At 45.6% G+C, this 23,632-nt stretch overlaps 1 protein-coding gene across 50 annotated transcripts in view; it reads left to right on the top strand.

The window, feature by feature from the left end:
- Positions 1 to 23,632, top strand: part of NFASC (neurofascin) — a 180,599-nt gene that overhangs the window by 28,296 nt on the left and 128,671 nt on the right. For 5 of the 50 annotated variants that reach the window (XM_043533556.1, XM_037885195.2, XM_037885194.2 and 2 more), the window contains exon 1: positions 3,739 to 4,026. The exons of 8 other annotated variants lie outside the window; for them this stretch is intronic. The gene's annotated coding sequence lies outside the window, so the exon portion shown is untranslated. Of the gene's footprint in view, positions 1 to 1,223; positions 1,671 to 3,588; positions 4,027 to 23,632 lie in introns of those variants that run through there. 37 more of the 50 variants (XM_037885196.2, XM_043533560.1, XM_037885190.2 and 34 more) reach the window with 18 other exon arrangements.

Below are 23,632 nucleotides of genomic sequence, written 5' to 3'. Positions count from 1 at the left end.
CCTGGGCAGGCAATGGCTTAGAGCCCTGTAGAGTCAGCATGCTTGTTCCTTGGGATGGAGGAAGGGACTTGAGTCGCTCTCCAGCCTTCCCCTCTGACGCAGAACATCCTCAAGCCCTGGAGGAGGTCAGATGCTGCAGACTCCACTAGGATGTGGAGCTACTGAGAATTGAAGGCATATTTGGGGCGGGGGGAGTGGAGGAACCTGGAGCGTCTCTCTCTCCTTTCCCCCCCCCGCCCCCTTAAAAATTACTATACATTGCTTCATCATGAATGGAAAAAAACTGTGTGTAATATAAATAATGCCACATGGAAAGCACCATCCTGCAGCCATACAGTTCTCCTCCTCCTGAGGACATTTCCTGCCCTGCATTGAATAACACTTGTAACCGAGACCCTCCTTCTTTACAGGCTAAGTTGGATTTTTAAGGGAGGTGGGGGTGTGTGTGTGTGTAAATCTCCTGGAGTTCAGGTTTTTATCTCTCTCTCTCAAACTCTTTCCCCAGTGTTACTTTGGGTTTCATCCATTAAAACCACGTGCAGTAGGGATACAAGCACCCATCGCTCCCACCCTGCCCCACCCCAGTTAGGAGTGGGTGCTCCATGTAGACAGTTATACAGATTCTTCATTGCTCTGCACCTTGTGCTGTCAGTTACAGCCGTGTGAAGTGAGAGTGAAATGCTGCTATTCTGACCTGGTTGCATTTTATACTTTAACAAGTACAGAGCAGGAAGCTGCATGCTGTGTACGAAAGCCAGGCCACTGTCTTTATTATTTCATAAGAATCTTTCCCATTCCCCCCTCTCTGCTCTTCTGCCTCTGAGCACCCTACTTCTATTTGTTCCGCTTGGATTTCCGTTCTCTGCTCCTTGCATCACCTTGTCTCTGAAGTCCAACTATCCAGCCCATGCTGCTGGAGTGTTTTGAAATGTGAGGGAGACAACTTTGGTTGTCCCTAGCATATCCTTTGGCTGCTGAAAGTAACCTCCCTTCCACACCTAGCCCAGGTACGGTCATATTTGCAATCCCCGCCGCAGGGGAAACATTGCTTGCAGCTAGTTCTCGGTCAGCGCACAAGCGTTTAACTGTTAGAGGAGCAGACAGTTCTATCCAGGGGCAGACCAGTTTGGGCTACAGGAGCGCCTGCTGTGAAATAATTATCCTCTCATTGGCTTGTACTGCCTGAGCTGTGCCACAGCGCCATGCGAGTTAAACATGCAGTTAGTGCTGCTGTGCACTGCGTCCTAGGCTTGAGCCGTACGAGCCTCAGTAAAATTCCCCCCTCAGCACTGCCGACAATGCAGTAAGTGATTCAGCAGAACAGAGCGAAGCTGGTAGGGGAGGCGGCTGGTAAGTTGGTTTTGTTTGGAGGTGCTCCAGCTCAGGGTTCAGGTGCCCCTTGCGTGTTGCCCAGCCGTCATTGTTGATGCTGCTGTTTGGAAAAGGAAAGGTGTCTGGATTTCAGCTCGGCTGGTGACTGGACTTTGGGAAAGACTCCGTTCCCAAGTCACAGGCAGCGGCTGCGTGAGTTTCTCGGTGGCAGGGCTTGCTTGCTGGGAGCAAAGGGAGCCATCGGGATTGTTCGTGTTCGGGAGTTGAGAGTGTTGGCCCAGCAAGAAGAGAGCTCACTGCTTCCTGCTTCTCAAGATCAAGCCCCGGCAGAGCTCAAAGTGAGTTGCTTTTTGCTTTCTCTGGTCATGGCCAGTATAAATACAGCATTAAAAAAGCCACTCCATAGCTGTTCACTCTGATAGGGAGTACAGTCTGTTGATTTCTCTGATGCCTTGTTACCAAAGCTGGGTGTGCTTAGTGCTTTAACTCCTGTTTGTTAGGAGTTCCAGAGATTCCGTAATATGCAGTAATGGTTTGCACTTTGGGCTTCATCTCAAACACTGTATGTAGGCAAAACTCCCACTAAGGTCACGGAAGTTGTGCTTGCATTTAGAGCACCAAGATCTGGACCTTAGTTAGGTGACGAATAAGGGAATAGCTGAACATCAGGTGTTCGCGAGACTTTCTCTCCCGGAACCACCGGTAAACAGTCCAACAGATTCACTTTCGCACTTTATCTTTCTGGGCTTCATGAAGTGAGTTCCATGCCATGTGGCCCTTAGAAACTGCATCTGTCTTGGTGCGCAGCCCTGAAAGATCACATAGTGCTTTTCCTAAGAGTAGGAACTTTCTGACCAAAATATTTCTCTTGATGTGCATCATGCCATGTACCTGTCCTCTGACTAGTTGCCATCCACCACCCTGCAGGCAGCCGCACGTCAGCATAGTGGTGAGAAATGTCTCTCTGTGTCTATAAGGATGCATGTGCTCTTCCATTCTGAAGGGTGTGTGAAATTGAACTGAAAATCATGGAAGGAAAGGAGCAATGATTCCCTGGCATACTGCTCCAGTCCTTGCAAAGTCCCTGACAACCTAACTGAGTTAAGGGCCTTGTGGGATTTTGAAGGGTTGGGCAGCAGGGAGTTATGGCTGCCTTTAAGTGGAAACCTGGATCTAGGGCATCCAAGCCATCTAGCAAACTGAGTGTGGATAAGTCACCTGTTCTGTCTCCAGTGAGTTCCAGATGTGCCCATGCCAGACTTAGTATTTTTATTCCTCACATCTTCCTTGTCTCTGTTTTGGTTCTCCTAGCTGTCTGGCTTGCTTCTCTCCTTCCAGTTCAGTTGGCTGTCTGATTTCCACCCCATCTGCCTTTTGGGAACAAGAGGTATCACCTGAAACCAGCAGAAGGTTCTTTTCCCTTTCTGAGCTCTGGACATTCTGGCTTGTTGACTAGTTCTCACTCTGTTTTCCATATTAGTGGGTTCCTATTAATATGAGTAAAGGAAGTCTTAATATTTTAAAAGAATGAGGAAGGATGGTCAAGTAGTTAGATAAGTGGACTGTGAGTCAGGGCTTGTGGGTTCTATTCTTGTCTCCTCCGCTAACTCTCTTTAGAAGTCCGTTCTCCTCTAGGTATGCCCTTGTGCACATGCCATTGCCCTCTGTGCCTCAGTTTCCCCATCTATAAAATGACGGTTGTGATGTGTGTCAATGTGGCATGGGTAGTATGAGGTATAAAGCCCTTTGAGATTCACGGCTGGTGATGCTAGAGAAGGGCAATGTAGTATTACAAATCCTCACTAAAATGCTAATAATCTGAGTTAAACTGCTGGAAGCTATTCCACAATATATGGGGCCAAATGCATTGGTGTAACAGAGCTGAGCTCCTCTTCCCTCCCCCCCCCCCCCCCAACTGCCTTCTGTGGACTCTCAGTGGGGTATGAGAGAGCAGAACTTCCTGGCTTTTTGTGAGCTTGATGTGTGCTCTGTGGAGCTGTCTCATCAGTGCAGAGCTCTATAAAAAGGGCTGAAACAGAACGAGGCTGCGTTTGGAACAAACAAACAAACCTCTGCCGTACAAGTGTCTCTGGCCTCCAGTGTGCGGAACACGGGGACAGGCCCTGACTGGCACTCGAGCCTGTTCTCATCTGACTCGGAGAGGCGCAGAGTACAGAGTGGGTAGTGTCCAGGGCTACAACTCCTGCATTATGCATGAGGGAGATCCAGCGAGAGAGTTGGGATGGAAGGAGGGGGAGAGAGGAATGAGGGAGCAGTTGTTAATAAATGGTAGTGTCTGTTCTCCCATTCACTGTGGCACTTGGAGACCTGGTGTCCTGGAGATAATAAAGCTCTGTGTAAGCCAGAGAAGGCTGCTGAAGCTCTGTGTGTGGTGGGGAGGCGGGGGGTGGACCTTCTGAAGCAATTGGATTATCTTTTCTGCTGGACACTGGGAAGGTCTGTTTGTGCAGCTGAAGGCTAGAGACGGGTCCGAGCGTTGCACCCTTGGAAACAGCAGGTCCCAGCGTTCTGCTCCCCAGCTGAGCTGCCTGGATGCTGCTTTGGTCATTGAGCGCTTAACTCAATATTCCCTGTTCACATGGAGGACCTCCTTGTCTGGGATCGAGGAGACTGAAAGATCCTTACCCTGAATTTCGGAGGGGATAAACCATGGCTTAAACGTGAAAGGCAAAGGTAGGCTGGCCTGCGTATTAGATAGCTTGGGAGTTACTTACAGGAGTGGATTTTCATATGCACAGCACACAGAGAGGCGGAATGGAGATGTAGGCATATATAGCATAATGGTCAGAAATGTTGTATACCCTCATTCCACCTAGCACCCCTCGTGAGCATCTTAAAGGGGGCAAGAATGCAGACTTTTTCTAATCTTTGGAGGTGAGACCTTTGTCCGGTCTCAGCAGAAGACTACGTCCAAGTGAATCCAAGCTCCACACAGGGCTGTGTGTTTTGCTCTGGTGGCAGACATCCTTTGTGAATACGATATCCAAGATGACCTGATCTTATCTCTTGCATGTGAATCCTTGAGTTACCTGCTGAGTTTTGCTTTGCTGCTGTGAGCTCCGTGCAGCATTCAAACTCTGGCTCTCTCTTGATTCCCCTGCTCGGCTTTCCAGTGTCTCCCAAACAATGCAGGGATCTCGTGACCCTTTAACTCTTAGGTATTTCAGAGTCTCTGGACCATTTGAAACCAGGCTGGTGTGGCTGGAAGTAAAATCAAGCAGTTCATCTCTCGCATGGGGAGAAGAGGGCTAACTTACATACCTCTTCAGCTATTGTGAGGTTGTTGCCCTGTTTTGAAAGCCCTGTGCACACAGCAATGTACTGTACACAGCGTTGTGCTAGTATTCTGATAAACATTACCTTGAAATCCTTGAAAAAAATTACCTAGAAATTCTGATAAACGTTACCTTGAAATCATTCAGCTGTTTGTTCTGCCTTTTTATATATAAACCATGTTTCACTCTGATTTTTGTCTGCTCCCATTGAAGCTGATGCCAAAAACTCCCATAGAAGTTTGCATAGAAACAGGAACATCTGAATGAATTCTAGTTATTTTTAAATGTATTTAGTCACTTTGCTCATTATCTGGAGCTGTGGTCTCTTGCCTCTGCACTTTTTTTTGTTCACCTGTTTTTTGGGTGAGAAGTAAAACTGAGGTCTGATCACTTGTGGTCGTGAACAAGCTCTTTTCAGAAAAGATGGAGCATTGGCCCCAATGTCCTGGCCAAAGTCTCGATTTGAGTGATTGTCTCCTGCCTTCCTAAATTCCCCTGCGGCTTCAGTTGAATGCAGGCACCTTCTTCACTGCCTGTTTTATTCCATTGCTTTGTGCTGTAAAACAGCACCCCAGAGTTACCCCATTTCAGTGAGAAGTGAAGTGTTTGGATCCTCTAGAGAGAGCCAGTTACCCAACCCTGGCTGCATTATTCAGAGCAAAGGAGCAGAAATCTTGATGCAAAGGGTCTGAAATGCCTGGAAATGGGGAAGGAAGCTTTTTCAGAAGGCTTTCCCTCCTCCCAAACCACGTCTGCAGTTTATTTTGACTTTTTTTAGAGGAGAAACTGGGTTAAAATTGGAGCAGAGCTGGGGAGAAACTGTTTTTTTGTTTTGTTTTTGTTTTTTGAGCCATGCTCCGGTAGCAACCCAGAGGGTTTTTCCCGCAGAAATTAACGCTGTTCTCTGCATAGTTAATGCCAGCTCCATGGCTTGTACATGCCCGCCTTGCTGCTGCTCCAGTTGGAGTAGGTGATATAGGAGTAGAGGGGGCTGATGACACCACAGCCCCTGGAGGAAACATGCTCAAGGGAAGGAGGAGCTAGCTCCCCACAGAGGTACCCACTATCAGTGGTGCTGCAGCAGGATCTCCCTACTAATGTGTGACTCCAAAGCTGGGCCCCTTCCCTGTTCCACGTAGCCCTTTGCCTGAGATCAGAGCGGGTAGCCATGGAGTTGGGAAACAGTTTTTGCCATCTAGAGCAGGGGTTCTCAACCTTTTTCGTTGACGCCCTCCCACCCAGCATGCTATAAAAGCTGCACGGCCCACCTATGCCACAACAACTGGTTGTTTTTCTCCATATAAAAGCCAGGGCTGGCATTAGGGGGTGGCAAGCAGGGCAGTTGCCCAGGTCACCATGCCATAGGGGGCACCGCAAATCTAAATTGCTCAGGCTTCAGTGCCCCAGTGCGTTAAATGCTGGCCATGCTTGGCGGACCCCCCCCTGAAACCTGCTTGCGGCCCCCACAGGGGACCCCGGACCCCTGACTGAGAACCACTGGTCTAGAGGGCTCTCCCCATGAGTGGGAAATTCAGCCCTCTGCACTATGTTCTGCTTTTTGTTACGTGGGTGTGAATCTGGGGTAAATGTGTTGACGCCAATAAAGTTACTCCAGATTTACATTGGTGTCGCTGAGATCAGGATTAGACCCCTAATATTTACAGATCACTTAGCATTTTATAGTCTTTCCTTTGAGGTTCTCAAAATCTTGTCATTCTCTGCTTTTCTTCTTTCTCTCTCTCTCTCTCTCTCTCTTTTTTTTTTTTTTTCTTTGTTGATTGGGCCTCTGTTCTTGCTCTAGAAAACACATTTATTACTGTAAGGGCCTGTTTACAATGTCAAATCAGCTGTTTAAAACCAGCTATGCAAAAATCCCGTTCTTCTTCTTCGGTGGAGGGCAATCTTGCAGAACAAGCCTGCTTTGCTATGAAAATGCTTCCATGACTAAATATTGGTTTTCGACATTATTAAGTTTAACGCAACAGACCATTTCCCGCCCAGCTCTTCTTTTAGGATGGGGGAACGTGATCTTGGCCCACTGTTTTTGTCCTTACACACTTTCTATTTTTACAGTTCAGAAAGCTCAGGTCTTTGTCAGTATAATGAAACTTGTGACCTTATTTCTAGAGTTCTGTGAATAATATTCTCAAATACCTTATTCAGTGAATTTCTTTCCAGTCAGCTGTCGAATGAATTAGTCAGGAATAACATCTTTTCATTGTTCAGCTAATTAATTCTTCACGGTACATCAAGGTGACTTTTGCTCTCAAGGCCCTGACTGTCCCATCTGTGGGTGAAAGCAAACTAGCACTAGTCATGTTCAATATTCCAATTTAGTTCCCCTGATGAGATTAGGTAAAGATGGGGGGGACGGGTGTCTGAGAATCATTGAAGCCAAATTCCACAAGTGGCTGCTTCAGGCTGTCTGTAACAGGATTTTATAATGTTGTTGTAACTGTGTTCTCAGATAAAATGTAAACCTCCAAAAAGACTCTTTCTGCACTGGTCCAGGAAACCTTGCTAGAACCCTTCTAGCAACAATAGTTGTTTAAGCTCTGTTAGGCCACGTTTTCAAAAGTGACTAGTAAATTTTGGGTGTCTCAATCTGAAACACCTTTAAAGGGGCCTCTTCTTCCAGAGGTCAAATGCTCATTGTTTTCTGAAAATCAAGCTTTAAGGGGGCCTGGTTTTCTGAAACCTCTCACTCAAAAACTGAGACCCCGCCCCCCCACACACAAAAGACTTCTGAAAACCTAGGCCAGTTGTTTCTCCTAGGAGGTGCTGAGTGTGTGTGTGAAGCTATAGTGTTGATGAGGCTTTTGTGTTGCTTCTCAAGTTGCCCTGGTGTCTCTCTCTCCCACATTCTCTTTTTCCCGGCATGTAATTGCATGTTGCAGTTCCGATGTTTGAAAGCAATTCTAAATTATACCTTCCCTGGGTTCCATGCTGAGCAGCTGTAGAGCAGATGCAACAAGAGTCATTAGTCACACTTAATATCTAGCCAGCTAGTTAAAGATGAGTCCATGAAAAGGGCATAGTACACAGCAACCTTGCCTGTTTCTCAGTAATGACCCATTAGTGTATTATGAACAAATATAGATGGAGAGGAAATAAGAGTGAATCAGAGCTAATATGGAACTGACTGTACCTCTGGGATCTGGGGTACGGTGAGTATATTTCTACATGTTTTTGCTCTGTGGTTAAATTAGCATGAAACTGCACTGAAAATCATTAGCATGAACTGGCTGAAGTGTAACTGTTAGCTGTGTAATAGACTCCCCAGAAGGTGCATTGTGTGCTACAGGGATGTCAAGGGCAGGCCGCATTCACTACAAATCATGTTGGTTTTTCTGTGCCTGTCTCACCTCTTGAGGCACCGCTGTAATGAAACGATCTAGCACCTGTTTCATTGGGAACCGAAGGCCCTGATTAGCTTGGACTTGAGTACAGAGTGAGCATGCTCACCTGCCTCCCCTAGGGCTGGAGACCAGCAGCACTGTCCATTCAAAAGAATAATCTTTCAATTCCTGTTCCTCAGCCGCTCTCTCAAACTACACCCACCAGCAACCCAGCCAGCAGGGGAGGGGAAGTCCAACAGTGAGTGAACAGACATGACTGTTTATCCAAGGCCAGATTTACAAAGATGCGTAGGCACCGACAAAGTGGGTAGGTGCCTGAATACCTTTGTAAACCTGGCCCATAGTCTTATGGTGTATGTACCGGTCTGTTCCTTTTAAGCTACCACAGTGTTATAACTTGAGAACCCCAGCTGGTAGTGGAGTCTCATACCCAAGCTGTTAGTGTCTGCATGCTGCTGAAGTGGCTCTACTGATTTCAAAGAAACGGCTCACGTTTGTATGATGAGGCCTTAAGTGTTTTTATGTTTTAAAAAAAAAATACAAAGTTGGGGTGGGGGGAAGGATGCGACATGAACATGTCATGCTTAGTGCAGGTCTGGGCTCAGGGTGAATACTGGCTACATGAGTCAGTCCAAAAGCAAGAGAGAACCACAAGATCTACAGTAGAACCTCGGAGTTATGAACACTGGAGTTGTGAACTGACCGGTCAACCACACACCTCATTTGGAACTGGAAATACACAGTCAGCAGCAGAGAGAGACACGCCCATGCCCAACCCCAAAAAAGGGGCAAATACTGGTACAGTACTGTATTAAATGTAAACTACTAAAAAAAGAGACTTTAAAATATATATATATATATTTGACAAAGTAAGGAAACTTTTTCTTTGCTTGTTTCATTTAAATTAAGATGGTTAAAAGCAGCATTTTTCTTTTCCTATATTAAGTCAATATTCAGTTGTAAACTTTTGAAAACAACCATAATGTTTTGTTCAGCGTTACGAACAGCCTCCATTCCCAAGATGTTCATAACTCTGAGGTTCTACTGTATCTGCATCCAGCAATCTCAAAAGAATCCCCTTTATATTAATATTTTAGGAGATTTTAGTTTTGCTTAAATTGTAACGTGAGCTGAATTTAGAGGAATACAAGATGTCTAAGAGCAGGGGTAGATGGCTGGTCTGATGGATGGTACTGTGCCAACTGCTCTGCGTCCCCACCAGTGTGTATTTTTTCCAACAAGAAGTTTTTAAGTAGAGCCATGGACTGAAATTGGCATGTCAGAATGAAAATTCCAGTAAATGACACTCTTTCCTCTCTTTCAATTAACACCTTTTGCGAAGGGGAAATGAAAGGGAAAGTCTCCTGCTTAGTGATTTCCATGCATTGCTGGGGGCAGAGTCACAGCTCTGACTAATTTTTCATGAATAATTTTTGAAGTAGTGTCTGAATTCCACCCCCCGACTTGTTCACATGGGAATTTCTGTGCATAAATGCTGGTTGCTATGGATACATGGAACGGCCATGGTCCCAGTGGAACAAACCAAACAGCTGAGGATACTGTTACCACAATTGGGGTCTGCGTGTTTTGCCAAGCGAGGTTTGAATGGTGATAACTTTGCAAAAGGGAACTGTAACCATTGCTACAAAACGAAATTACTCGGCCAGATTCAGCTATGGCATTGACTGGTGCAACCCTGAATGACTTTAGTTATTGTTGAATCCACTTAAGTTAGGACCGAATCTGGTTCTCTGTGTATCACAGACATCCCTGTGAAAAGGAAACTCGTTTCAGCTTTTGAAGAAGCATCCAGGTTACCCAGCTGCACAGTTTCTTTCCTCCCCTCCCCCCGCCCCCCGAAACCCCCAGTCTTGGCTTTAAACACTGATCCCAGTGCTAATATCCTTCTTGCATTTCTCAAGCCACAACAAGACCTCGATGGTAGAAACCTGTTCATTTAGAGTAAATAAGAGATGGATAAAATGCTGCTGTGATTTAATCTTACAGCTTGTCTGGTTCACAGCGCTGGTCTTGTTGACGCTAATTGTTCTGCCAGGCTCCTGCCTCTTGGTGGTGGTGGCTTTGTGAGCGTGAGACACTTTAGCTGGAAGAATGTTTCCAACAGGATCTCCATGGCTTCATGTAGGGACTGTCTCAAAGGTGATTCCTTTTACCTTTCTTGGGTAAAGCGTTTTGGTATTCTGGTATTAAATGACAGCAGCGTGCAGACCTTCGTGTGCTAGGCACTGTGTATACATGCAGTGAGACAGGTCCTGTCTCAAGAGAGTTTACAATCTAAATACAACAGACAGACAAAAGATGGGATGGGAAGCAGTGGCAGGGTGGTGAAATGGCTTCCTAAATCAAATAGCAGACCAATGACGGAGCCAGGATGAGGTCTCCTGACTTCCAGTCCAGTGCTTTATCTAGCAGGTTATGCTGCCTCAATAGCACATGGTAAGACTGCTGTGTTGCATTGATAAATATCTTCTCTTTACATGTCACCCTTCATCCCAAAGGATACCAAAGATCTTTCCAATCTATGGGCCAAACTGTCACCTGTACAGGTTAGTCCCACATACAGGACAGGAAACTCCATGAAGCTTATCTCCCAGATCTGATTCTGATCTCACTGGTACAAATCAGGAATAAATTGCATTGAAGAAAATGGTTATGCCACTGAAAAAACACTGAGGCTAGAATTGGGCCCCATCCAAGTATCTGACTGATCATCTCCATGGGGAACTTCCACTTGCCTATCTCAAGTTAAAGGGCTGAGTCGACCCTTCTGCAGTATCAACCTGGGGCTTCTAAGCGCCTGTGTATTGCAGACTTAGACATCTAAGCCATCCCCTATAAGAATGTAACAAAAAGTTCAGTAGCCATGACGATCTGTGTTCCCTTCAGAATGGAAGGGCAGGTGAGGAGGAAGATGCAAACGCTTATTTAGGAAGCTGATCAGAACTTCAATGCCATAAAAGGCCCTTAGGCTAACTTCTTTAGGTGCATCCTCACTGCTTTGGTGAGGTTTCTTCTTCGGGAAAAACGATCAAGTCCCCCAGTCATGTTGAAGGGCACAGTCACCCTCCTCATATCCTTTTTAGCCCCATCATCTCACCCCACCTGCTTTCCTGCTTCCCACGTGGTACTGCTTGTCTGCCAGACTAGAACCTCAATGAGGCTTTTTCTTTGGGTTTCACATTGTCAGAAACCTCTTTCGTAAGTAAGAGATCAGAGTCTTTGCCTCATCATTAATGGCTTTTTTAAGGATTTTGGTCTAAATATTTCAAACAAAGTCATCAGCTTTTAAAATGCCCTTGCTCCAGAGGACAGAAGTTGTAATGGACTGTGAGCTACGCACAGTTGGGTAAGAATAAACGTTAGAGGACTAGTAGATCTCTGATAGCAAATGAGGGATACTGGTCAGAACTGAGGTACATTGACAGAGCGTTGTACTTAAGGAAGCCATGTCATGCATTTGCTTTATGGTGAACTGGGTTATCAAGTGCATGCTCTCATGCCCAGCTTCTGCACGCTAAACCCATCAACTTGGGAGTTGTTGTCCTGGGGGTAGCGTAGAGGATTGAGAGCTACAAAATCTGAATTTTTTATTCCCAACTCTCTGCTGATTCTTCCTGTGCAACCTGGAGCCAAGTCACTTCACCGCTCTGTACCTCAGTTTCCACATGTATAAAGTGGGGAGAGGAATACTCTCAAAGGGCTATCTGTAGTGTTTGTACAATTTTTTGAGATCTCAGCTGGAAGAGGCTTGAACAGTGCAAAGTAGGGTTATGAATGCCTCCCGTTCTTGATTGGCTTTATAAACGGAGAGCAGTGACAAGAATGCAAATATTATGAGAATTGTATGCATTCTTTAGAGGGAGTGAGGTTTTTGCAACTGTTAAACATCCAGCTGTCACATGACCCATATTTGGAAGCCAGATAAAGGATCCTAAGCTTACTACCCAGAATAGACATTTGTTCTCAAGCTAATTGCATGCTTTTAGTCATTTTCAAATAATAGTGTGCCAAACTTTATCTGCACTGGGACCTGACAGCGATGGGGTTTTTTTATGCATTTTGTCTGAAGGATAATGAGAATTTATAATCTCTGCCGCTAGTAACCAGCCAAAATACCAGCTGTTTGTAATTTACAATATCCTAAAACCAAATGTGGCTTTTCAAATAAACAAAAAATACCATGCCTATATTGAGCTGTCACCAGGGGCCCAATTCTGACACACTTCTGGTATGTTACACCACAAGTGGTTCCACTGAAGTTAGTGGAGTTACCCATAGAGTTAGGTACTGCTAGAAACAGAATCAGGTCATAAACTTGTGTAGCCCATACTCTATTAGTGAGAACTTGTGTGGAAGTCCCACTGAAATCATTGGGAGTCTACCCATTCACTTCAACGGGAGCATGATTGGTGCCTTATTGTGCATCTGAGAATCAGGTCTGATTCTAGGCTGCTTGGGCAAACTCCTTGTTGAAGTCCCATTACATTAAAACTGAAAAATATTGCCAACCTAATAATTTCAGGAATTTTAAATATTGGAAAATATATTGGAAGCATCCGCTTCATAATCAGCCCACTGTTTTGTGGGGTAGGTGATTTAAGAGCCACACATCTACCTATGCTGTCGATAGCAGTGGTACCATTCAACAAGGAATCAATACTCTTTCTACATTGTGATCACTTTAAAAAAGGGATTGCGGGTCTAACATAATGCACAGCCACAGTAATCAAGAAACTGAGCAGCCCTGTTATTTCTGTGTTGTAGAATAACTGTGGGAACTGGCACTTTATGCCATCGCTACAGAAAGCACTAATTAGAGACTGAATTCTGATGTACCTCAAGTCGCAGAACACATTTTAGGCCTAATCCTGGAGAGATGCTGAACAATTTCTCTGAAAACCTCTGAGTCCACCATTCCCATTTGAATGATGCTCAGCAGCTTGCAGGATCAGGCCCTATAATGGTAGCGCTTGTCAATTTCCATGATGATTCTTTAGTACAAATTTAGAGGGCCTGATTTTTCAAAGGGTGCTGAGCACCTCTAGTTCCCATTGACTAAAATGAGATTTGTAGGTGCTCAGCACTTCTGAAAATCAGGCCAGTGACCCACGAGGGCAGCTTTATTTCCCTCCATCCTGTTCTTAGTTCCTTGATCTAAGAAACTGAAAGTAAACATTATAATCTTCTAAACATAATCTAAGAGGATGCCTAGGAAAGACCTTCAGCTCATCACTACACAGGTTGCTGTGTTTGCCTCTTGCTGGGAGTATGTGCCTATTCCCATATTATCAGAAAACCACTCTCATGGGCTACCTCAGACACATTTTAATCTTGTTAAGGGAAGTCCCTTTGTACCAGCTGAAGGGGTACGATGTCATATTGCCATTCTGAATTACTGGGCACCCAGTGAGTGGACGGAAGAGGCCATGAAACTCCTGATTTGAAATTAAAGCTTAAAAATTCTAGAACCAAACAGGATATCCATATTGAATGCAGGGACGTAGCCAGAGGGGACTCAACTCCAGCGCAGAAATGATCAAACTTGTGACTAGCCCTCTCTTCCTTCTCAGGGGTTTAGAATAGAGCTGTACATAATGTCATACTTGCATTGCCTTGATTTTTTTTTTTTTTTTTAAATCTTGTGAGCAGCAAGACCATATTAACAGAGCTGGAAGGCAGAAATGAATTCTCTCCCCTCAATTGTTTTTAAGATGTAGCAAGTGACACTGGCGTTCTCCCTCCCCAATTCTCTTTGTTCTTTGAGGGGGTTTAATAAACGGGCTGTGAACATAACTGTGGGGAGAAGATGATTTAATGTAGCTGTTTTTTTAAATGCATGCTTGACTTACCAAAATTCTTAAGACCGTGAAGCAGGGACTTTAAGAAGTGCCTAAAAGATTTAGGCTCCCAAATCCCATTGACTTTCCAGAGGAACTGGAAGCCTAACTCCCTTAGGCAGCTTTTGAAAACCCCAAACTAAATCTACAAGCGTGACAGCTGAAAGCATCGCCCTGGTGCATATGCTACTTGGCTAATTTATTAGGGTCCACAAAACATACGGATTAGTGGACTATCTGTTACAAACAGAGGTATGCTGAAAATTGGATAAGCTTAAAAAAAAATCAAGGGATTTGCTTATTTTTTAAAAAGTGGCCCAACTCTGTGGCCCAAAATTTCGCTTTGTGTGCATGTTTGTTGAAAATAGGACTACAGAAAATGGTCTTATTTTGAAACCAAGTCAACACTTTTATATTAAAATTCATTGTAAATAGCCATGTGCAATTTTGAAATGTTGCCTATTTTTCAATATGAAGACAGTAGTTTTGTGAAGGTTTTACAACCAAGACAACTTGTGTTGTGAAACAGCACCAAAACCACCCCCCCCAAAACCTCAACCTTTTCCAAAAAACTACGAGAAATAATGCAGCTTTAATTATGAGTAATGGTGGAACCTGTCCTACATCTGTATGTGATTTACAAGTCTTGCTAAAGGTCAAGAATTTGGAAGTTTGAGGCCAGATATTCAAAAGAGCTTCGTACAGAGCATATTAAGCTCTTCTGAAAATTTGGCCTGTATTTTGCCTAACTGGGAAGTTGAGTTCTTCCAAGAATTCTGACCAGAGAGGGAATAATACTGTGTTCAATCTAAACTGCAGGGGAAGTTTTAAGGGAGTCTTTGAACTGGAATTTGGCCAGAATGCTGGGACTGTTCTGGAGAGTTGCTGTGGGAGATCTAATGGTCCCAAATGTTTGGGACCTTGGTTTGTATATTTCATCCATAGGACATTGTTTCACAGCATAGTGCCCGTTAGCCCCAACCTGCAGGATTGGGTTCAGTACTGATTCAGGTGGAGTCCCCTCCAATGCTTCTTGTGGTGCTGTGACTCATCTGCAATAAACATACTGGCTAGTTCCGTACCTGTTTATCTTGGAAAATCTGACAATATCCCTGCCAGAGCTGATGTGAATTGAAGAAAATTTGTCCGAGCTGTCCAGCCCTCTGATGGGAAGCTAGATAAGAAAGTTATTAAAAAACTGGAAGTTATACCTCACATAAATTTTGGCACAAGGAGCTCAAGTAACTTGCTATGGGTTAAGAACATAAGAACGGCCATACTGGGTCAGACCAGGGGTCCATCTAGCCCAGCATCCCGTCTTCTGACAGTGGCCAGTGCCAGGTACCCCGAAGGGAATGAACAGAACAGGCAATCACCAAGTGCTGATTCAGCACTTCCTGGCTCCCCGTCCTTTTCTCTAACCACTGGACTATGCCACCTCTTCTCAAACACATGTTTAGTTTTTTTTTATTCATGACTTTGCAACAATGAGTCTTTATGAACCAGAGCTTCATTGTACACTGTTAGAGTGAGCTGTGGAAAGATGCAACAAACAGGCATTTGGGGTACCCACAAAGCACCCTTTCTTTTATGTTATCTTTATCCTACCACAGGCTGTACTGTAGACATATAGACTTCGGTTGGCAAAACTTCCGTTGCTTGGGGGTGTGAATATTCCACCCTCCTAGGTGACATAAGTTACACCAAAATAAGTGTTCGTGTGCACAGCATGATGTAGACGGGAGAGCTTCTCCCGCTGACATAGCTTATGCCGCTTGTAGAGATGGGTTTTTTATGCCGACGGGAGAGCTCTTTTCCGTTGGCTTAGAGCATCTTCCCCAGAGGCGCTACAGTGGCGCAGAAGTATCAGTCCAGTTGCAGCGCTGTACATCTAGACATATCCTAATTAATTGGCTTTCCTCTGCTTCAATCCTCGATCTCTAGTGAAGATTTACAATCAGTGAGGCTTGGGAGGAAAAGTATTCCAGGCCTTGTGTGCTAGCTGCAGCTTGTGGGACGATGGGAATATTTTACAACCTACAAGCAAGAAAAAATAACGTTTAACTGTTTTGAAGTCCAGTTCTTTAACCGAACGGGTGGGGGGGATGGACTATGTAACCTGACCTTTAGCAGCACTGACTTCTAGGAAAACTCCCACTAGCAGCATCAGAGTAAGTGCTTCACCTCTTCCTAACCCCAACACTGGGCTTCTTGTATGGGAAATTTAATCATCACCCTGAAGCTTGAACCCCTCTCTTCATCCTGGCATTTCAAAGATTGATGCAGGCACCAGTGTGTCCACCCCAGGAGCTGCCATTTTGCTCTGGGGTATGTGGGTGCCGCCACAGTGTAACCGGAGGCTTGTGTTGGTGGAACAGAGCATGAAATAATTTCTTTTCCAAGCTACCAGAATTGTAGCTCCATCCAGAGAAGCCAGATTTGGGACACAGACTGTTCTAAGAGAGAGGACAGTGACTCAAAATGAAGAACACAATAAAAACAAATGAGGCTTCAATGATGAGTTCTTTCCTTAATGTGCCCATGGCAAAAAATTTATATAAATCTCTGTTTCAACAGTGGCAGCAGGCAGGGTTGATTGGCACTGCCTACTCTGGGTTGGATCAGGTGCATCGTTACTCATTACTGTAAACTGGCTCTGGGACATGGCACCTTCAAATGTTCGTTTTGCCCACTCACTTGCACATGTCGTCAACCTGCATGGAGGTGGTTGATCTCGCATTTCTTCCAAAAACGTACAGGCATACCTAGTGAGATCATAGCAGTGTGAGTGGAGGAGGCTGGTATATTTGGAGCTAAAACAAGTAATATAATTTGGAACAGGATACAGATGAGGGAGAAAAACACAAACCTACACACTGAAATATATTTTCATAGCTAGTTCAGGTTTTTACTGCTTCACTAGAGAAAAAAAAAAAAAGACATTGATAAATTGAAGTGAATGTGAAGTGAGGTGTAAAAGAATTATAAAAGGCTCGGAGCATGAGTATTGAGGGGGCTTTACAATGTAGTGTGTAGACAGATTGTGAGATTCTTATGTTTTTCACACCAGTGTAAATCACGAGTAACTCTGACACTGTTGTAAGTGAAATTAGAATCTAGTCCAAATCCACTAAGGCAGGGCAGTCTTTCTGCTGAATTCAGTGGGTTCGGATCCAGCCCTAAGGGAAGAGCGATGATGTGATGGCAACTGAAGTCCTAACTCTCTCTGAAGTCAGCCGGCCAAATCTTGAGTGGTGCTGAGTACCACTAACTCCTGTTAACTTGAACAGAGCTGTGGGTGCTCAGTACCTCTCAGGATTTGGGAGCTTTGTCTTAAGGATTGAATAAAAGAAGAGTAAGGAGTTGACCCTGTGTAAAGATTTAGGAAGAAATAGTATAAAAGGAGTGAATTATTTAGGTGTGGTGTAACAATGGAATGGCCTGAAGCCACAAGTGAAAACATGAAGTATGCAATTGCAACCTTTTGCAGCAAGGCAATGTGATAGAGTGAGTAGAGTGTCGGATCAGCTACTTGAAACTCCTGGGTTCTAATTCCAGTTCTACCACTAATTTTCTTTGACTTTGCCTCGGCCCAGATTTTCAGAAATTTGGTTACCTCCATTTCTGAGTGCCCAGCTGGAGACACATAGGGCCTGATCGCTCAGAAGTGCCGAACATCTCCAGCTCCACTTGAAATGAGTGAGAGCATCTCTGAAAACCAGACCTAAGTGTCTGAAGTTGAACACCCAAAATTATTCACTTTATAAATAAATATATTAGGCCTTAGCCTCTCTGTACCTCAGTTTCCCCATCTGTAAAACAGGAATAAATGCCTTTTAACGGGGCTATTGTGAAGCGACAAGCAATTTTTGAATTTTAAAAGGGATTTTAGAGCAGCAAAGTTATTAAACTAAAATTTCCTAGCAGCATTGCACAGTGGAGTAACGTGCTAAGGGAGGATACTGAGGATCTGTTTCTGAAGTGTTTAAGAGTAGGCTAGATCTAAACTCTTCCCCACAAATCCCCTCAATATAATTCGGAGCTATGCGTGCGTCTGGCAAGGAAAGCCAGCCCAAGAGAGAGGTAGTCTAGAAGACGGCCCGGTGATATTAAAGGGTATAGAGATGATCCAGGAGGTCTTGCAGTCTTGTCATCTGACTCTCGTTAAGTTTTTCATTAATTGTCCCACATTTTTCTCCCTTCTTCTGTGTGTTGCAGTGTTGTCTAAAGGTTGCACATCAGATAGCTCAGGGATGAAATGTCAGCTTCAGTGTTCCTTTGCGTTGTCACTGCTCTTTAAGTGCCTGGGGTTTGAAATTAAATGTCAAAGGCATTTTGTAGCGCATGGAAACCAGATGTGCTTGAAGATTGTCTTTGGGAAGGCTGCAGCGGCTTAATCATGTACATTGAATCTTCTTAGTGAAATTGACTCACAATGTTACAGGCTAATGCTGAACGGGCCATTATGGTATATAATAGCCTCGTTGTACACAGCTGGGGTTATTGAAACCTCACCTAGCAGGGCTAATGTTTGTCCTGTGTGCTGAAGGCAGATGTGGCATCTGGCAGCTAGGTACCTCTTGCCAGCTTTCTGTGAAATTACAATGACGACAGTCTGGGGGCCCTCATCTGGATTCTGGCAAAGGGATCAGTGTCAGTAAATACAGATCACTTACTAAATCAGTAAACAGTGGTCACGTTGCCATCTTGTTGGTGACACTTCTTCCTTCCATCTAATTAGAGAGCTCCAAGGCATGTTATCTAAGGACATGAAAATAGCACGCAGGAGAGACACCCCAAAGGTCTAGACATGGGCTTACGGTGCTCTGCCTGTAATAGAGAAGGGTGACTACCAAACAGATGTTCTCTGTCAGCAGTGACTTGAGAATTTTGATCTGGTCCAAGAGGGAACTGTAGGACTAATACCCACAACCCTTCCTGGGATACATTTTCCTCGCTGTGATGCCTGTTCCCTGCTCCAAAGAGCTTAGAATGTAAAGACCTGGTTCTCTAAGATGCTGAAGGATCTCTGCTCCCACTGACTTTAGCGGGAGCCGGGTGGTAGCTATCACCTCACATGGAGCACATGGTATGTTGCAGAGTCAGACCCAAAGTAAAGACAAGTCAAACAAAAGACTGTTTCAGCAGAGGGAGGGTGAGGTAAAGAGCCGGGGAAGCCTGCTTCAGATGGGTCTGAAGGTGCAGAAAAGGACAGGGAGATAGTTCTGGACCCTGGGTTTGGGAGCAGCATGATTAAAAAGGGTGGAGTGAAGTGAAAAGACTGGGAAGAAAGTAGAGACCAGAGTCGGGAGTGCAGGATACCAAGAGGAAAGATCTACCGATGGGCGTGTGCATAGGCGCTGACTCTGTGGGTGCTCTGGGGCTGGAGCACCCAAGGAAAAAAAAAATGGAAAAAAAAATCCAACAGCCCCACGGATCAGCTCCTTTCCCTCCCCCACCCCGCACCTCTCAGGCCCACTCATCCGCTCTTCCCCTGCCCTCCCAGGGCCTCCCATGCGGCTGCAATCAGCTGTTCAGTGACGTGCAGGAGGCAAGGAGGAGGGGAGGAGCAGGGGCAAGAAGAGGCAGAATGGGGTGAGAAGAGGTGGGGTGGAGGTGGGAGCTTGGGGGAAGGAGTGAAGTGGGGGCATGGCCTGGGGTGGAGCGGGGGTCCAGCAGCCCTGGGGAAATCACAAAGTTGGCGACTCTGTGCGTGTGACTAGCAGATCTCTGCCATCTGTGGGTATATCTGTGTTGGCAATATCATTGGCATTAGAGGGGAAGGATAGTCGCAGGGAAATGATATCTAAGCTCTCCTCTGACCTCTGTGGGAGAGTAGTGAGCACAGAGATGACTTAAAGAACTACCTGAACTGGTGTTGGATTCTCCCAGGGCGCCACAGTTAGTGGGCCAGTTTATTGCAAGAACGGTTGGAGATGGGATTTTATGTAGTACTTACACAGACTGCAACAAAGTCCCTGTGGATTGTCCAGGCTCAAGCTGTGTTGGTCCAAGCTACCATGCTGTTGAATGTGATAAAAGGTGGAAAACATATAGACAATGTATGGGGATCGGGAGGTGGCTAGCAACCTGCAAAACATCTTGTTAAAAAAGAGATTGATACATTGCTGAAGGAATACCTGCTTTCTGGAGCTGTATCAGAAGCTGGACCTCCACCGGCTCCTGCAGCCTTACATGTGAAAAGGAAAAAAAATATATTCTGTGTCTAAATTATAAAGTTATTGAGCACGTTGGGTCTAATTTGGGTTATTGGGTTTAGTTTGCAGGTGCTGGGCCATGTTGGTGGACAGTGATACCTGAGAGGTCAGACTAGATCTGGTGATCCCTTCAGCCTTAAACTCTGACTCAATGCCATCACTGCTGAGTTAGGCTAGCCCTGCTGGAGCACTCCCATTGCAAAGCCTGCGTCTGCGTCCCTGTGTGGCTGCTTCTACAGTGGTGCCTGTGCATTGTGTGATAGCCTGTGTGTTGGGCTGGATTTCAAGCAGGCTGTCTGCTGGTTCTTAGCCATGCATTAAACTGGGCCACTCTGTAAAGTCATTCACAATGGATGGGTCCTGCTGATATCACACTATGAGGGGCGGCTGGGCCAAACCTGAGTGATGCCGTGACACCGCATGCCAAGTTGCGATGCCTTGAGCAGAGAGCTGGGGCCAGCCCTATGGGACAGGAGCCACCGCTGTGGGCTTGCTCTCCACCCCCTCTGCCTCTTTCCCCCCATTCCCTGGGGCTTCCCTTCTCCACCTGGCCAAGGTTTGCGTTGTGGTGCCGGGGCATATATGTTATTGTGAATGGCAAAAAAAGACAAAATGCAGTTGGCAGGTCACCTTAGTAAAAGGTTTGGGAACCACTGGTTTAAATCACCCTCAAGACCAGGTTAGAGGTTTTTGTATGTGCATGGAAGGAGGGTTGGAGCAACACCTGGGTTGAAGCGCAGGCTAGCTCTGCAGTCAAGACATAACTGGCGACTTCTGTGATTCTCTGGCTCAGACATATGGATCTCTTTAATGTCACTGCCTTGAGCCTATCCCAGTGCTTGTGCTAATGCATGCGCATGTTGGTGTTTTTTTGCTTGCTGCATTCTGGGTATGGCTGATAATTAAATTCTCTGTAGAAAAATGGCATTTAGAATGTCCCAGAATGTGAATTCCTGCAGGGGAGTGAGAAACCACAAATCCTGCTTTGTTCTTTCAGCCCTTCGAGGACAAACAGAAGTATTTTCTTGGTGAGGCTGTTGATTGTTTCTCTGAGCTTGTCACGGCGGCTGGTGTGACTTTTCCCTATTTCTGCTCCCTCTTCTTCCTTCCTCAGGGCTGGCTCCTGCTTGCTCCCTTGTACCCATAGGTGACCCCAGAGGCAGTGGAATTCTGTTTCCAATGCATGGCGTAGGGAGTGAGATGTCTGCAGAGGACAGCCCCACAAGGAACTTTGTGAGTGTCCACGTGCAACAGGGCTGAGGAAGGCAGGGCAGGAGGGGACCTGGGGCTCCAGTTGGTGTATATTTTGCATGTTTGTAAAACAGGTGGATTCCACTCTCACTCCACCTTCCTTCCCATCATAGACCTTAAGTTACAGCTTTAGCAACCCTGAAATGAATCTGCTGCCATTCAGTGGCTTTGGGGACAAAGAGGCTTCCTTTCTCCTTCCCCGTTGTTGCAGAAGCCACCTCTGCTGACCCTGGCTGTGGGTGCTTGTTGATGGAGGGGGGGATGGAAGAGTTGGCCTTTGGAATATTTCCCAAAGCTGTCGCACTGCCCACCTCTACATTTGGGAAGGGAAGAGGATACGCTATTTATCAACTTCCCCCTCCCTTTAAGGTATTACTGAGCTCCATTCCCTGGGCGCGCGCGCGCGCGCTCTCTCTCTCCAGGAAGTAGGATGGAGGCAGTTAAATTGAGCGCACACAAGGCCACAATTCAGAGGTCTCTGTTTGGTTTGTTTCAGGCAAGCTCCCTTGGGAGCAGGTCCTCCGTGCAGGTCTCAGATGGGTTATAAGCAGTGTGTTGGGCCTTGAGCTGAGCCGTCTGCAGATGGGGGTCTCCCACATTGGTTTTTTTTCCCCCTTCTTAGTATAACCTAGAAACCTGTCCCTGCTCTCCATACTTGGCTTTCCTAACCTCTTGGTTCAGCACGATCAGTGACATGAGCTTATTTCCAACACAAAACCTCCTGCTGACCTTTTCCTCCTGTCTGGTGGGTTGCCTGGCACTACTGGTTTTTATTCCGCCTGACTGTGGTTTCCGTCCCATAATGCTGCATGTTGATAAGGTGCGTGCCTTCCTGCACAGAAAGGTTAAAGCCTGAATCCTCTGAGGGCCTAGGACTGGGAGTATGTGCTTTAAACCGAGTGCAGAGGGGCTGCTTCCTGTTCCAGGGAAAGATGTTAAGGAATTTGGGTGTGTGAGAAGGAGGTGTTGGGTTTTCACCAAACTCTCCTTCGTTGTTACCTGTCTGTTTCCCAAATAAAATGCAGCTGTTGGCTCTTATTACACCCATTGTGCTTAATTCTGCTGTGATACACTAGCCTAACGGGACCAACTCAGCTGACTTCAGTGGAGTTACTCCAGACTCTCACCTGTGCAATGGGAATGACTCCATTGGCTCCCGTGGGGTTAACATGGATTCATACTGATGTAACTGCAAGAGTAGATTTGGCCTCTGGTTTCATTTGTGTTGCCAGAAATTTGACTCCTCCAGTACAGGCAAACATTGTTCTTGGATGTTTTCCCAGGTGAGTGTGATTTCATAATCGCAAATTGTGGATATAAAAGTTCCTGCGTCCTCCTTTCCCCTCCAGCATTTTGTTACGCAGGTGAGCTCAGCAGCTGGTAATTACTCAATGGATATTACCTTTTTATTTTGTGCTTGAGTTGGGAAAGGGTGAGGCTTCTAATAGCTCACATTCAGACCCCAGCAGAAGGTATATATCTGGTTAGGTATAATCCACAAAGGAAGGTGAGACTAAAAGCAGATTCTCTTTGAAGACAGTGGTACGTAATTGAGGCTTTACCACTGGAACTTGGATGTTGTGAAGGCCAAGACTGTAACAGGGTTTAAAAAAGAGCTAGATAAGTTCATGGAGGATAGGTCCATCAATGGCTATTAGCCAGGATGGGCAGGGATGGTATCCCTAACCTCTGTTTGCCAGGAGCTGGGAATTGGGTGACGGGATGGATCACTTGATAATTACCTGTTCTGTTCATTCCCTCTGGGGCACCTGGCATTGGCCACTGTCGGAATACAGGATGCTGGGCTAGATGATTGGTCTGACCCAGTATGGCTGTTCTTATGTTCTTACTGGTTAAGATCATGCTTTTAAATATGTCTGTAACAAAGGCTTCTCTGAGGTCTGTTGATGGTTTGTAGCTTAATGCCATTTTGTGATTGGAATGTGTCTAGAGGCAACTTGTTTTCCTAGCTGTACAAACGATGGAATGGCGATGCTGTCAAAAAGATGACCAAGTGATATGGTATCTGGAACTACCCCACTGAGCCATAACATCAGTCTCTCTCCCTGTATGTTCCAGTTTTGGTCAGAAGGGCTTTGTGAAGGAATTATTTACACTCTTAACAACTTAGCTAGGGGTCCTCTTGGCTTATTTCTTCCTGGACTTAAAAAAAAAAAAAAAAAAAGTGGTGTATGTTGTGAGAGCTGAGGGTAAATGCAGCTCTGAGCACTGTGTGTGCAAAGACCACCACCACCCAGGGCAGCGGGAGGAAGTTTGCTTCATACAGCTGTGGTGTGACCACAGCTGGAATATCGCAC

The sequence above is a fragment of the Chelonia mydas genome, chromosome 21, assembly GCF_015237465.2.
Source record: "Chelonia mydas isolate rCheMyd1 chromosome 21, rCheMyd1.pri.v2, whole genome shotgun sequence".
NCBI lineage: Eukaryota > Metazoa > Chordata > Testudines > Cheloniidae > Chelonia > Chelonia mydas.
This window is presented reverse-complemented; position numbering and strand designations above follow the sequence as displayed.